Source organism: Balaenoptera acutorostrata, chromosome 19 (genome assembly GCF_949987535.1).
Source record: "Balaenoptera acutorostrata chromosome 19, mBalAcu1.1, whole genome shotgun sequence".
Taxonomy (NCBI): domain Eukaryota; kingdom Metazoa; phylum Chordata; class Mammalia; order Artiodactyla; family Balaenopteridae; genus Balaenoptera; species Balaenoptera acutorostrata.
In genome coordinates this window covers 41,158,454-41,174,471 of record NC_080082.1, presented here as the reverse complement: position 1 = coordinate 41,174,471, position 16,018 = coordinate 41,158,454, and positions in this window count along the sequence as shown.

Genomic DNA, 16,018 nt, shown 5'->3' with positions numbered 1-16,018 from the left:
GTTTGATTCTGGAACCCTGTGGCCTGGCAACATGACTGAGGCTTGATTCTGGAACCCTGTGGCCTGGCAACATGACTGAGGTTTGATTCTGGATCCCTGTGGCCTGGGAACATGACTGAGGCGTGATTCTGGAAAACTGTGGCCTGGAAACATGACATCTGTTTAGATTGTGGAATAGTGTGCCCTGGGAACCTGACTGAGCCTTGGTTCTGGAACTCTGTGGACTGGGAACATGACTGAGGTTTATTCTACAACCCTGTAGCCTGGGAACATAACTGAGGATTGATTCTGGAACCCTGTGGCCTGGGAACATGACATCGGTGGATTCTGGAACCCTGTGGTCTGGGAACATGAGAACGGTTTGATTCTGGAACCCTGTGGCCTGGCAACATGACTGAGGCTTGATTCTGGAACCGTGTGGCCTGGGAACTTGACTGGGGTTTGATCGCAGAAACCTGTGGACTGTCCACATGACTGAGGTTTGATGGTGGAACCCTGTGCACTGGGAACATGACTGAGGTTTGATGGTTGAACCCTGTGGCCTGGCAACATGACTGAGGCTTGATTCTGGAACCCTGTGGCCTGGCAACATGACTGAGGTTTGATTCTGGATCCCTGTGGCCTGGGAACATGACTGAGGCGAGATTCGGGAAAACTGTGGCCTGGGAAAATGACATCTGTTTAGATTGTGGAATAGTGTGCCCTGGGAACCTGACTGAGCCTTGGTTCTGGAACTCTGTAGACTGGGAACATGACTGAGGTTTATTCTAGAACCCTGTAGCCTGGGAACATAACTGAGGATTGATTCTGGAACCCTGTGTCCTGGGAACATGACATCGGTGGATTCTGGAACCCTGTCGCCTGGGAAAATGAGAACGGTTTGATTCTGGAACCCTGTGGCCTGGCAACATGACTGAGGTTTGATTCTGGATCCCTGTGGCCTGGGAACATGAATGAGGCGTGATTCTGGAAAACTGTGGCCTGGAAACATGACATCTGTTTAGATTGTGGAATAGTGTGCCCTGGGAACCTGACTGAGCCTTGGTTCTGGAACTCTGTAGACTGGGAACATGACTGAGGTTTATTCTAGAACCCTGTAGCCTGGGAACATAACTGAGGATTGATTCTGGAACCCTTTGGCCTGGGAACATGACATCGGTGGATTCTGGAACCCTGTGGCCTGGGAACATGAGAACGGTTTGATTCTGGAACCCTGTGGCCTGGCAACATACCTGAGGCTTGATTCTGGAACCCTGTGGCCTGGCAACATGACTGAGGCTTGATTATGGAACCGTGTGGCCTGGGAACTTGACTGGGGTTTGATCGTAGAAACCTGTGGACTGGCCACATGACTGAGGTTTGATGGTTGAACCCTGTGGCATGGCAACATGACTGAGGTTTGATTGTGGAACCCTCAGGCTTGGGAACATGACTGAGGCTTGATGGTGGAACACTGTGGCCTGAAAACAGGAATGAGGTTTGATGGTGGAACCCTGCGGCCTGGCAACATGACTGAGGTTTGATTCTGGAAAACTGTGGCCTGGGAACATGACATCTGTTTAGATTGTGGAATAGTGTGCCCTGGGAACCTGACTGATCCTTGGTTCTGGAACCCTGTGGCCTGGGAACATGACATCGGTGGATTCTGGAACCCTGTGGCCTGGGAACATGAGAACGGTTTGATTCTGGAACCCTGTGGCCTGGCAACATGACTGAGGCTTGATTCTGGAACCCTGTGGCCTGGCAACATGACTGAGGTTTGATTCTGGATACCTGTGGCCTGGGAACATGACTGAGGCGTGATTCTGGAAAACTGTGGCCTGGAAACATGACATCTGTTTAGATTGTGAAATAGTGTGCCCTGGGAACATGACTGAGCCTTGGTTCTGGAACTCTGTAGACTGGGAACATGACTGAGGTTTATTCTAGAACCCTGTAGCCTGGGAACATAACTGAGGATTGATTCTGGAACCCTGTGTCCTGGGAACATGACATCGGTGGATTCTGGAACCCTGTGGCCTGGGAACATGAGAACGGTTTGATTCTGGAACCCTGTGGCCTGGCAACATGACTGAGGCTTGATTCTGGAACCCTGTGGCCTGGCAACATGACTGAGGCTTGATTCTGGAACCGTGTGGCCTGGGAAATTGACTGGGGTTTGATCGCAGAAAACTGGGGACTGTCCACATGACTGAGGTTTGATGCTTGAACCCTGTGGCATGGCAACATGATTGAGGTTTGATTGTGGAACCCTCAGGCTTGGGAACATGACTGAGGCTTGATGGTGGAACCCTCTGGCCTGGAAACATGAATGAGGTTTGATGGTGGAACCCTGCGGCCTGGCAACATGAGTCAGGTTTGATTCTGGAAAACTGTGGCCTGGAAACATGACATCTGTTTAAATTGTGGAATAGTGTGCCCTGGGAACCTGACTGAGCCTTGGTTCTTGAACTCTGTGGCCTGGCAACATGACTGAGGCTTGATTCTGGAACCCTGTGGCCTGGCAACATGACTGAGGTTTGATTCTGGATCCCTGTGGCCTGGGAACATGACTGGGCGTGATTCTGGAAAACTGTGGCCTGGGAAAATGACATCTGTTTAGATTGTGGAATACTGTGCCCTGGGAACCTGACTGAGCCTTGGTTCTCGAACTCTGTGGACTGTCCACATGACTGAGGTTTGATGGTGGAACCCTGTGCACTGGGAACATGACTGATGTTTGATGGTTAAACCCTGTGTCATGGCAACATGATTGAGGTTTGATTGTGGAACCATCAGGCTTGGGAACATGATTGAGGCTTAAGGGTGGAACACTGTGGCCTGGAAACAGGAATGAGGTTGATGGTGGAAACCTGTGCCCTGGCAACATGACTGAGGTTTGATTCTGGAAAACTGTGTCCTGGGAACATGTCATCTGCTTAGATTGTGGAATAGTGTGCCCTGGGAATCTGAATGAGCCTTGGTTCTGGAACTCTGTGGACTGGGAACATGACTGAGGTTTATTCTAGAACCCTGTAGCCTGGGAACATAACTGAGGATTGATTCTGGAACCCTGTGTCCTGGGAACATGACATCGGTGGATTCTGGAACCCTGTGGCCTGGGAACATGAGAACGATTTGATTCTGGAACCCTGTGGCCTGGAAACATGACTGAGGCTTGATTGCGGAACCCTGCGGCCTGGCAACATGACTGAAGTTTGATTCTGGAAAACTGTGGCCTGGGAACATGACATCTGTTTAGATTGTGGAATAGTGTGCCCTGGGAACCTGACTGAGCCTTTGTTCTTGAACTCTGAGGACTGGGAACATGACTGAGATTTATTCTAGAACCCTGTAGCCTGGGAACATAACTGAGGATTGATTCTGGAACCCTGTGGCCTGGGAACATGACATCGGTGGATTCTGGAACCCTGTGGCCTGGGAACATGAGAACGGTTTGATTCTGGAACCCTGTGGCCTGGCAACATGACTGAGGCTTGATTCTGGAACCCTGTGGCCTGGCAACATGACTGAGGTTTGATTCTGGATCCCTGTGGCCTGGAAACATGAATGAGGCGTGATTCTGGAAAACTGTGGCCTGGAAACATGACATCTGTTTAGATTGTGGAATAGTGTGCCCTGGGAACCTGACTGAGCCTTGGTTCTGGAACTCTGTAGACTGGGAACATGACTGAGGTTTATTCTAGAACCCTGTAGCCTGGGAACATAACTGAGGATTGATTCTGGAACCCTGTGGCCTGGGAACATGACATCGGTGGATTCTGGAACCCTGTGGCCTGGGAACATGAGAACGGTTTGATTCTGGAACCCTGTGGCCTGGCAACATGACTGAGGCTTGATTCTGGAACCCTGTGGCCTGGCAACATGACTGAGGCTTGATTCTGGAACCGTGTGGCCTGGGAACTTGACTGGGGTTTGATCGCAGAAACCTGTGGACTGGCCACATGACTGAGGTTTGATGGTTGAACCCTGTGGCATGGCAACATGATTGAGGTTTGATTGTGGAACCCTCAGGCTTGGGAACATGACTGAGGCTTGATGGTGGAACACTGTGGCCTGGAAACAGGAATGAGGTTTGATGGTGGAACCCTGTGGCCTGGCAACATGACTGAGGTTTGATTCTGGAAAACTGTGGCCTGGGAACATGACATCTGTTTAGATTGTGGAATAGTGTGCCCTGGGAACCTGAATGATCCTTGGTTCTGGAACCCTGTGGCCTGGGAACATGACATCGGTGGATTCTGGAACCCTGTGGCCTGGGAACATGAGAACAGTTTGATTCTGGAACCCTGTGGCCTGGGAACATGACTGAGGCTTGATTCTGGAACCCTGTGGCCTGGCAACATGACTGAGGTTTGATTCTGGATCCCTGTGGCCTGGGAACATGACTGGGCGTGATTTTGGAAAACTGTGGCCTGGGAAAATGACATCTGTTTAGATTGTGGAATAGTGTGCCCTGGAACCTGACTGAGCCTTGGTTCTCGAACTCTGTGGACTGTCCACATGACTGAGGTTTGATGGTGGAACCCTGTGCACTGGGAACATGACTGAGGTTTGATGGTTGAACCTGTGGCATGGCAACATGATTGAGGTTTGATTGTGGAACCATCAGGCTTGGGAACATGATTGAGGCTTAAGGGTGGAACACTGTGGCCTGAAAACAGGAATGAGGTTTGATGGTGGAACCCTGCGGCCTGGCAACATGACTGAGGTTTGATTCTGGAAAACTGTGGCCTGGGAACATGACATCTGTTTAGATTGTGGAATAGTGTGCCCTGGGAACCTGACTGAGCCTTGGTTCTGGAACCCTGTGGCCTGGGAACATGACATCGGTGGATTCTGGAACCCTGTGGCCTGGGAACATGAGAACGGTTTGATTCTGGAACCCTGTGGCCTGGCAACATGACTGAGGCTTGATTCTGGAACCCTGTGGACTGGCAACATGACTGAGGTTTGATTCTGGATCCCTGTGGCCTGGGAACATGACTGAGGCGAGATTCGGGAAAACTGTGGCCTGGGAAAATGATATCTGTTTAGATTCTGGAATAGTGTGCCCTGGGAACCTGACTGAGCCTTGGTTCTGGAACTCTGTGGACTGGGAACATGACTGAGGTTTATTCTAGAACCCTGTAGCCTGGGAACATAACTGAGGATTGATTCTGGAACCCTGTGGCCTGGGAACATGACATCGGTGGATTCTGGAACCCTGTGGCCTGGGAACATGAGAACGGTTTGATTCTGGAAACCTGTGGCCTGGCAACATGACTGAGGCTTGATTCTGGAACCGTGTGGACTGGGAACTTGACTGGGGTTTGATCGCAGAAACCTGTGGACTGGCCACATGACTGAGGTTTCATGGTTGAACCCTGTGGCATGGCAGCATGATTGAGGTTTGATTGTGGAACCCTCAGGCTTGGGAACATGACTGAGGCTTGATGGTGGAACCCTGTGGCCTGGAAACAGGAATGAGGTTTGATGGTGGAACCCTGCGGCCTGGCAACATGACTGAGGTTTGATTCTGGAAAACTGTGGCCTGGGAACATGACATCTGTTTAGATTGTGGAATAGTGTGCCCTGGGAACCTGACTGAGCCTTGGTTCTGGAACCCTGTGGCCTGGGAACATGACATCGGTGGATTCTGGAACCCTGTGGCCTGGGAACATGAGAACGGTTTGATTCTGGAACCCTGTGGCCTGGCAACATGACTGAGGCTTGATTCTGGAAACCTGTGGCCTGGCAACATAACTGAGGCGAGTTTCGGGAAAACTGTGGCCTGGGAACATGACATCTGTTTAGATTGTGGAATAGTGTGCCCTGGGAACCTGACTGAGCCTTGGTTCTGGATCTCTGTAGACTGGGAACATGACTGAGGTGTATTCTAGAACCCTGTAGCCTGGAAACATAACTGAGGATTGATTCTGGAACCCTGTGTCCTGGGAACATGACATCGGTGGATTCTGGAACCCTGTGGCCTGGGAACATGAGAACGGTTTGATTCTGGAACCCTGTGGCCTGGCAACATGACTGAGGCTTGATTCTGGAACCCTGTGGCCTGGCAACATGACTGAGGTTTGATTCTGGATCCCTGTGGCCTGGGAACATGACTGAGGCGTGATTCTGGAAAACTGTGGCCTGGAAACATGACATCTGTTTAGATTGTGGAATAGTGTGCCCTGGGAACCTGACTGAGCCTTGGTTCTGGAACTCTGTGGACTGGGAACATGACTGAGGTTTATTCTACAACCCTGTAGCCTGGGAACATAACTGAGGATTGATTCTGGAACCCTGTGGCCTGGGAACATGACATCGGTGGATTCTGGAACCCTGTGGTCTGGGAACATGAGAACGGTTTGATTCTGGAACCCTGTGGCCTGGCAACATGACTGAGGCTTGATTCTGGAACCGTGTGGCCTGGGAACTTGACTGGGGTTTGATCGCAGAAACCTGTGGACTGTCCACATGACTGAGGTTTGATGGTGGAACCCTGTGCACTGGGAACATGACTGAGGTTTGATGGTTGAACCCTGTGGCCTGGCAACATGACTGAGGCTTGATTCTGGAACCCTGTGGCCTGGCAACATGACTGAGGTTTGATTCTGGATCCCTGTGGCCTGGGAACATGACTGAGGCGAGATTCGGGAAAACTGTGGCCTGGGAAAATGACATCTGTTTAGATTGTGGAATAGTGTGCCCTGGGAACCTGACTGAGCCTTGGTTCTGGAACTCTGTAGACTGGGAACATGACTGAGGTTTATTCTAGAACCCTGTAGCCTGGGAACATAACTGAGGATTGATTCTGGAACCCTGTGTCCTGGGAACATGACATCGGTGGATTCTGGAACCCTGTCGCCTGGGAAAATGAGAACGGTTTGATTCTGGAACCCTGTGGCCTGGCAACATGACTGAGGTTTGATTCTGGATCCCTGTGGCCTGGGAACATGAATGAGGCGTGATTCTGGAAAACTGTGGCCTGGAAACATGACATCTGTTTAGATTGTGGAATAGTGTGCCCTGGGAACCTGACTGAGCCTTGGTTCTGGAACTCTGTAGACTGGGAACATGACTGAGGTTTATTCTAGAACCCTGTAGCCTGGGAACATAACTGAGGATTGATTCTGGAACCCTTTGGCCTGGGAACATGACATCGGTGGATTCTGGAACCCTGTGGCCTGGGAACATGAGAACGGTTTGATTCTGGAACCCTGTGGCCTGGCAACATACCTGAGGCTTGATTCTGGAACCCTGTGGCCTGGCAACATGACTGAGGCTTGATTATGGAACCGTGTGGCCTGGGAACTTGACTGGGGTTTGATCGTAGAAACCTGTGGACTGGCCACATGACTGAGGTTTGATGGTTGAACCCTGTGGCATGGCAACATGACTGAGGTTTGATTGTGGAACCCTCAGGCTTGGGAACATGACTGAGGCTTGATGGTGGAACACTGTGGCCTGAAAACAGGAATGAGGTTTGATGGTGGAACCCTGCGGCCTGGCAACATGACTGAGGTTTGATTCTGGAAAACTGTGGCCTGGGAACATGACATCTGTTTAGATTGTGGAATAGTGTGCCCTGGGAACCTGACTGATCCTTGGTTCTGGAACCCTGTGGCCTGGGAACATGACATCGGTGGATTCTGGAACCCTGTGGCCTGGGAACATGAGAACGGTTTGATTCTGGAACCCTGTGGCCTGGCAACATGACTGAGGCTTGATTCTGGAACCCTGTGGCCTGGCAACATGACTGAGGTTTGATTCTGGATACCTGTGGCCTGGGAACATGACTGAGGCGTGATTCTGGAAAACTGTGGCCTGGAAACATGACATCTGTTTAGATTGTGGAATAGTGTGCCCTGGGAACATGACTGAGCCTTGGTTCTGGAACTCTGTAGACTGGGAACATGACTGAGGTTTATTCTAGAACCCTGTAGCCTGGGAACATAACTGAGGATTGATTCTGGAACCCTGTGTCCTGGGAACATGACATCGGTGGATTCTGGAACCCTGTGGCCTGGGAACATGAGAACGGTTTGATTCTGGAACCCTGTGGCCTGGCAACATGACTGAGGCTTGATTCTGGAACCCTGTGGCCTGGCAACATGACTGAGGCTTGATTCTGGAACCGTGTGGCCTGGGAATTTGACTGGGGTTTGATCGCAGAAAACTGGGGACTGTCCACATGACTGAGGTTTGATGCTTGAACCCTGTGGCATGGCAACATGATTGAGGTTTGATTGTGGAACCCTCAGGCTTGGGAACATGACTGAGGCTTGATGGTGGAACCCTCTGGCCTGGAAACATGAATGAGGTTTGATGGTGGAACCCTGCGGCCTGGCAACATGAGTCAGGTTTGATTCTGGAAAACTGTGGCCTGGAAACATGACATCTGTTTAAATTGTGGAATAGTGTGCCCTGGGAACCTGACTGAGCCTTGGTTCTTGAACTCTGTGGCCTGGCAACATGACTGAGGCTTGATTCTGGAACCCTGTGGCCTGGCAACATGACTGAGGTTTGATTCTGGATCCCTGTGGCCTGGGAACATGACTGGGCGTGATTCTGGAAAACTGTGGCCTGGGAAAATGACATCTGTTTAGATTGTGGAATACTGTGCCCTGGGAACCTGACTGAGCCTTGGTTCTCGAACTCTGTGGACTGTCCACATGACTGAGGTTTGATGGTGGAACCCTGTGCACTGGGAACATGACTGATGTTTGATGGTTAAACCCTGTGTCATGGCAACATGATTGAGGTTTGATTGTGGAACCATCAGGCTTGGGAACATGATTGAGGCTTAAGGGTGGAACACTGTGGCCTGGAAACAGGAATGAGGTTTGATGGTGGAAACCTGTGCCCTGGCAACATGACTGAGGTTTGATTCTGGAAAACTGTGTCCTGGGAACATGTCATCTGCTTAGATTGTGGAATAGTGTGCCCTGGGAATCTGAATGAGCCTTGGTTCTGGAACTCTGTGGACTGGGAACATGACTGAGGTTTATTCTAGAACCCTGTAGCCTGGGAACATAACTGAGGATTGATTCTGGAACCCTGTGTCCTGGGAACATGACATCGGTGGATTCTGGAACCCTGTGGCCTGGGAACATGAGAACGATTTGATTCTGGAACCCTGTGGCCTGGAAACATGACTGAGGCTTGATTGCGGAACCCTGCGGCCTGGCAACATGACTGAAGTTTGATTCTGGAAAACTGTGGCCTGGGAACATGACATCTGTTTAGATTGTGGAATAGTGTGCCCTGGGAACCTGACTGAGCCTTTGTTCTTGAACTCTGAGGACTGGGAACATGACTGAGATTTATTCTAGAACCCTGTAGCCTGGGAACATAACTGAGGATTGATTCTGGAACCCTGTGGCCTGGGAACATGACATCGGTGGATTCTGGAACCCTGTGGCCTGGGAACATGAGAACGGTTTGATTCTGGAACCCTGTGGCCTGGCAACATGACTGAGGCTTGATTCTGGAACCCTGTGGCCTGGCAACATGACTGAGGTTTGATTCTGGATCCCTGTGGCCTGGAAACATGAATGAGGCGTGATTCTGGAAAACTGTGGCCTGGAAACATGACATCTGTTTAGATTGTGGAATAGTGTGCCCTGGGAACCTGACTGAGCCTTGGTTCTGGAACTCTGTAGACTGGGAACATGACTGAGGTTTATTCTAGAACCCTGTAGCCTGGGAACATAACTGAGGATTGATTCTGGAACCCTGTGGCCTGGGAACATGACATCGGTGGATTCTGGAACCCTGTGGCCTGGGAACATGAGAACGGTTTGATTCTGGAACCCTGTGGCCTGGCAACATGACTGAGGCTTGATTCTGGAACCCTGTGGCCTGGCAACATGACTGAGGCTTGATTCTGGAACCGTGTGGCCTGGGAACTTGACTGGGGTTTGATCGCAGAAACCTGTGGACTGGCCACATGACTGAGGTTTGATGGTTGAACCCTGTGGCATGGCAACATGATTGAGGTTTGATTGTGGAACCCTCAGGCTTGGGAACATGACTGAGGCTTGATGGTGGAACACTGTGGCCTGGAAACAGGAATGAGGTTTGATGGTGGAACCCTGTGGCCTGGCAACATGACTGAGGTTTGATTCTGGAAAACTGTGGCCTGGGAACATGACATCTGTTTAGATTGTGGAATAGTGTGCCCTGGGAACCTGAATGATCCTTGGTTCTGGAACCCTGTGGCCTGGGAACATGACATCGGTGGATTCTGGAACCCTGTGGCCTGGGAACATGAGAACAGTTTGATTCTGGAACCCTGTGGCCTGGGAACATGACTGAGGCTTGATTCTGGAACCCTGTGGCCTGGCAACATGACTGAGGTTTGATTCTGGATCCCTGTGGCCTGGGAACATGACTGGGCGTGATTTTGGAAAACTGTGGCCTGGGAAAATGACATCTGTTTAGATTGTGGAATAGTGTGCCCTGGGAACCTGACTGAGCCTTGGTTCTCGAACTCTGTGGACTGTCCACATGACTGAGGTTTGATGGTGGAACCCTGTGCACTGGGAACATGACTGAGGTTTGATGGTTGAACCCTGTGGCATGGCAACATGATTGAGGTTTGATTGTGGAACCATCAGGCTTGGGAACATGATTGAGGCTTAAGGGTGGAACACTGTGGCCTGAAAACAGGAATGAGGTTTGATGGTGGAACCCTGCGGCCTGGCAACATGACTGAGGTTTGATTCTGGAAAACTGTGGCCTGGGAACATGACATCTGTTTAGATTGTGGAATAGTGTGCCCTGGGAACCTGACTGAGCCTTGGTTCTGGAACCCTGTGGCCTGGGAACATGACATCGGTGGATTCTGGAACCCTGTGGCCTGGGAACATGAGAACGGTTTGATTCTGGAACCCTGTGGCCTGGCAACATGACTGAGGCTTGATTCTGGAACCCTGTGGACTGGCAACATGACTGAGGTTTGATTCTGGATCCCTGTGGCCTGGGAACATGACTGAGGCGAGATTCGGGAAAACTGTGGCCTGGGAAAATGATATCTGTTTAGATTCTGGAATAGTGTGCCCTGGGAACCTGACTGAGCCTTGGTTCTGGAACTCTGTGGACTGGGAACATGACTGAGGTTTATTCTAGAACCCTGTAGCCTGGGAACATAACTGAGGATTGATTCTGGAACCCTGTGGCCTGGGAACATGACATCGGTGGATTCTGGAACCCTGTGGCCTGGGAACATGAGAACGGTTTGATTCTGGAAACCTGTGGCCTGGCAACATGACTGAGGCTTGATTCTGGAACCGTGTGGACTGGGAACTTGACTGGGGTTTGATCGCAGAAACCTGTGGACTGGCCACATGACTGAGGTTTCATGGTTGAACCCTGTGGCATGGCAGCATGATTGAGGTTTGATTGTGGAACCCTCAGGCTTGGGAACATGACTGAGGCTTGATGGTGGAACCCTGTGGCCTGGAAACAGGAATGAGGTTTGATGGTGGAACCCTGCGGCCTGGCAACATGACTGAGGTTTGATTCTGGAAAACTGTGGCCTGGGAACATGACATCTGTTTAGATTGTGGAATAGTGTGCCCTGGGAACCTGACTGAGCCTTGGTTCTGGAACCCTGTGGCCTGGGAACATGACATCGGTGGATTCTGGAACCCTGTGGCCTGGGAACATGAGAACGGTTTGATTCTGGAACCCTGTGGCCTGGCAACATGACTGAGGCTTGATTCTGGAAACCTGTGGCCTGGCAACATAACTGAGGCGAGTTTCGGGAAAACTGTGGCCTGGGAACATGACATCTGTTTAGATTGTGGAATAGTGTGCCCTGGGAACCTGACTGAGCCTTGGTTCTGGATCTCTGTAGACTGGGAACATGACTGAGGTGTATTCTAGAACCCTGTAGCCTGGAAACATAACTGAGGATTGATTCTGGAACCCTGTGTCCTGGGAACATGACATCGGTGGATTCTGGAACCCTGTGGCCTGGGAACATGAGAACGGTTTGATTCTGGAACCCTGTGGCCTGGCAACATGACTGAGGCTTGATTCTGGAACCCTGTGGCCTGGCAACATGACTGAGGTTTGATTCTGGATCCCTGTGGCCTGGGAACATGACTGAGGCGTGATTCTGGAAAACTGTGGCCTGGAAACATGACATCTGTTTAGATTGTGGAATAGTGTGCCCTGGGAACCTGACTGAGCCTTGGTTCTGGAACTCTGTGGACTGGGAACATGACTGAGGTTTATTCTACAACCCTGTAGCCTGGGAACATAACTGAGGATTGATTCTGGAACCCTGTGGCCTGGGAACATGACATCGGTGGATTCTGGAACCCTGTGGTCTGGGAACATGAGAACGGTTTGATTCTGGAACCCTGTGGCCTGGCAACATGACTGAGGCTTGATTCTGGAACCGTGTGGCCTGGGAACTTGACTGGGGTTTGATCGCAGAAACCTGTGGACTGTCCACATGACTGAGGTTTGATGGTGGAACCCTGTGCACTGGGAACATGACTGAGGTTTGATGGTTGAACCCTGTGGCCTGGCAACATGACTGAGGCTTGATTCTGGAACCCTGTGGCCTGGCAACATGACTGAGGTTTGATTCTGGATCCCTGTGGCCTGGGAACATGACTGAGGCGAGATTCGGGAAAACTGTGGCCTGGGAAAATGACATCTGTTTAGATTGTGGAATAGTGTGCCCTGGGAACCTGACTGAGCCTTGGTTCTGGAACTCTGTAGACTGGGAACATGACTGAGGTTTATTCTAGAACCCTGTAGCCTGGGAACATAACTGAGGATTGATTCTGGAACCCTGTGTCCTGGGAACATGACATCGGTGGATTCTGGAACCCTGTCGCCTGGGAAAATGAGAACGGTTTGATTCTGGAACCCTGTGGCCTGGCAACATGACTGAGGTTTGATTCTGGATCCCTGTGGCCTGGGAACATGAATGAGGCGTGATTCTGGAAAACTGTGGCCTGGAAACATGACATCTGTTTAGATTGTGGAATAGTGTGCCCTGGGAACCTGACTGAGCCTTGGTTCTGGAACTCTGTAGACTGGGAACATGACTGAGGTTTATTCTAGAACCCTGTAGCCTGGGAACATAACTGAGGATTGATTCTGGAACCCTTTGGCCTGGGAACATGACATCGGTGGATTCTGGAACCCTGTGGCCTGGGAACATGAGAACGGTTTGATTCTGGAACCCTGTGGCCTGGCAACATACCTGAGGCTTGATTCTGGAACCCTGTGGCCTGGCAACATGACTGAGGCTTGATTATGGAACCGTGTGGCCTGGGAACTTGACTGGGGTTTGATCGTAGAAACCTGTGGACTGGCCACATGACTGAGGTTTGATGGTTGAACCCTGTGGCATGGCAACATGACTGAGGTTTGATTGTGGAACCCTCAGGCTTGGGAACATGACTGAGGCTTGATGGTGGAACACTGTGGCCTGAAAACAGGAATGAGGTTTGATGGTGGAACCCTGCGGCCTGGCAACATGACTGAGGTTTGATTCTGGAAAACTGTGGCCTGGGAACATGACATCTGTTTAGATTGTGGAATAGTGTGCCCTGGGAACCTGACTGATCCTTGGTTCTGGAACCCTGTGGCCTGGGAACATGACATCGGTGGATTCTGGAACCCTGTGGCCTGGGAACATGAGAACGGTTTGATTCTGGAACCCTGTGGCCTGGCAACATGACTGAGGCTTGATTCTGGAACCCTGTGGCCTGGCAACATGACTGAGGTTTGATTCTGGATACCTGTGGCCTGGGAACATGACTGAGGCGTGATTCTGGAAAACTGTGGCCTGGAAACATGACATCTGTTTAGATTGTGGAATAGTGTGCCCTGGGAACATGACTGAGCCTTGGTTCTGGAACTCTGTAGACTGGGAACATGACTGAGGTTTATTCTAGAACCCTGTAGCCTGGGAACATAACTGAGGATTGATTCTGGAACCCTGTGTCCTGGGAACATGACATCGGTGGATTCTGGAACCCTGTGGCCTGGGAACATGAGAACGGTTTGATTCTGGAACCCTGTGGCCTGGCAACATGACTGAGGCTTGATTCTGGAACCCTGTGGCCTGGCAACATGACTGAGGCTTGATTCTGGAACCGTGTGGCCTGGGAAATTGACTGGGGTTTGATCGCAGAAAACTGGGGACTGTCCACATGACTGAGGTTTGATGCTTGAACCCTGTGGCATGGCAACATGATTGAGGTTTGATTGTGGAACCCTCAGGCTTGGGAACATGACTGAGGCTTGATGGTGGAACCCTCTGGCCTGGAAACATGAATGAGGTTTGATGGTGGAACCCTGCGGCCTGGCAACATGAGTCAGGTTTGATTCTGGAAAACTGTGGCCTGGAAACATGACATCTGTTTAAATTGTGGAATAGTGTGCCCTGGGAACCTGACTGAGCCTTGGTTCTTGAACTCTGTGGCCTGGCAACATGACTGAGGCTTGATTCTGGAACCCTGTGGCCTGGCAACATGACTGAGGTTTGATTCTGGATCCCTGTGGCCTGGGAACATGACTGGGCGTGATTCTGGAAAACTGTGGCCTGGGAAAATGACATCTGTTTAGATTGTGGAATACTGTGCCCTGGGAACCTGACTGAGCCTTGGTTCTCGAACTCTGTGGACTGGGAACATGACTGAGGTTTATTCTAGAACCCTGTAGCCTGGGAACATAACTGAGGATTGATTCTGGAACCCTGTGTCCTGGGAACATGACATCGGTGGATTCTGGAACCCTGTGGCCTGGGAACATGAGAACGATTTGATTCTGGAACCCTGTGGCCTGGCAACATGACTGAGGCTTGATTCTGGAACCCTGTGGCCTGGCAACATGACTGAGGTTTGATTCTGGATCCCTGTGGCCTGGAAACATGAATGAGGCGTGATTCTGGAAAACTGTGGCCTGGAAACATGACATCTGTTTAGATTGTGGAATAGTGTGCCCTGGGAACCTGACTGAGCCTTGGTTCTGGAACTCTGTAGACTGGGAACATGACTGAGGTTTATTCTAGAACCCTGTAGCCTGGGAACATAACTGAGGATTGATTCTGGAACCCTGTGGCCTGGGAACATGACATCGGTGGATTCTGGAACCCTGTGGCCTGGGAACATGAGAACGGTTTGATTCTGGAACCCTGTGGCCTGGCAACATGACTGAGGCTTGATTCTGGAACCCTGTGGCCTGGCAACATGACTGAGGCTTGATTCTGGAACCGTGTGGCCTGGGAACTTGACTGGGGTTTGATCGCAGAAACCTGTGGACTGGCCACATGACTGAGGTTTGATGGTTGAACCCTGTGGCATGGCAACATGATTGAGGTTTGATTGTGGAACCCTCAGGCTTGGGAACATGACTGAGGCTTGATGGTGGAACACTGTGGCCTGGAAACAGGAATGAGGTTTGATGGTGGAACCCTGTGGCCTGGCAACATGACTGAGGTTTGATTCTGGAAAACTGTGGCCTGGGAACATGACATCTGTTTAGATTGTGGAATAGTGTGCCCTGGGAACCTGAATGATCCTTGGTTCTGGAACCCTGTGGCCTGGGAACATGACATCGGTGGATTCTGGAACCCTGTGGCCTGGGAACATGAGAACAGTTTGATTCTGGAACCCTGTGGCCTGGGAACATGACTGAGGCTTGATTCTGGAACCCTGTGGCCTGGCAACATGACTGAGGTTTGATTCTGGATCCCTGTGGCCTGGGAACATGACTGGGCGTGATTCTGGAAAACTGTGGCCTGGGAAAATGACATCTGTTTAGATTGTGGAATAGTGTGCCCTGGGAACCTGACTGAGCCTTGGTTCTCGAACTCTGTGGACTGTCCACATGACTGAGGTTTGATGGTGGAACCCTGTGCACTGGGAACATGACTGAGGTTTGATGGTTGAACCCTGTGGCATGGCAACATGATTGAGGTTTGATTGTGGAACCATCAGGCTTGGGAACATGATTGAGGCTTAAGGGTGGAACACTGTGGCCTGGAAACAGGAATGAGGTT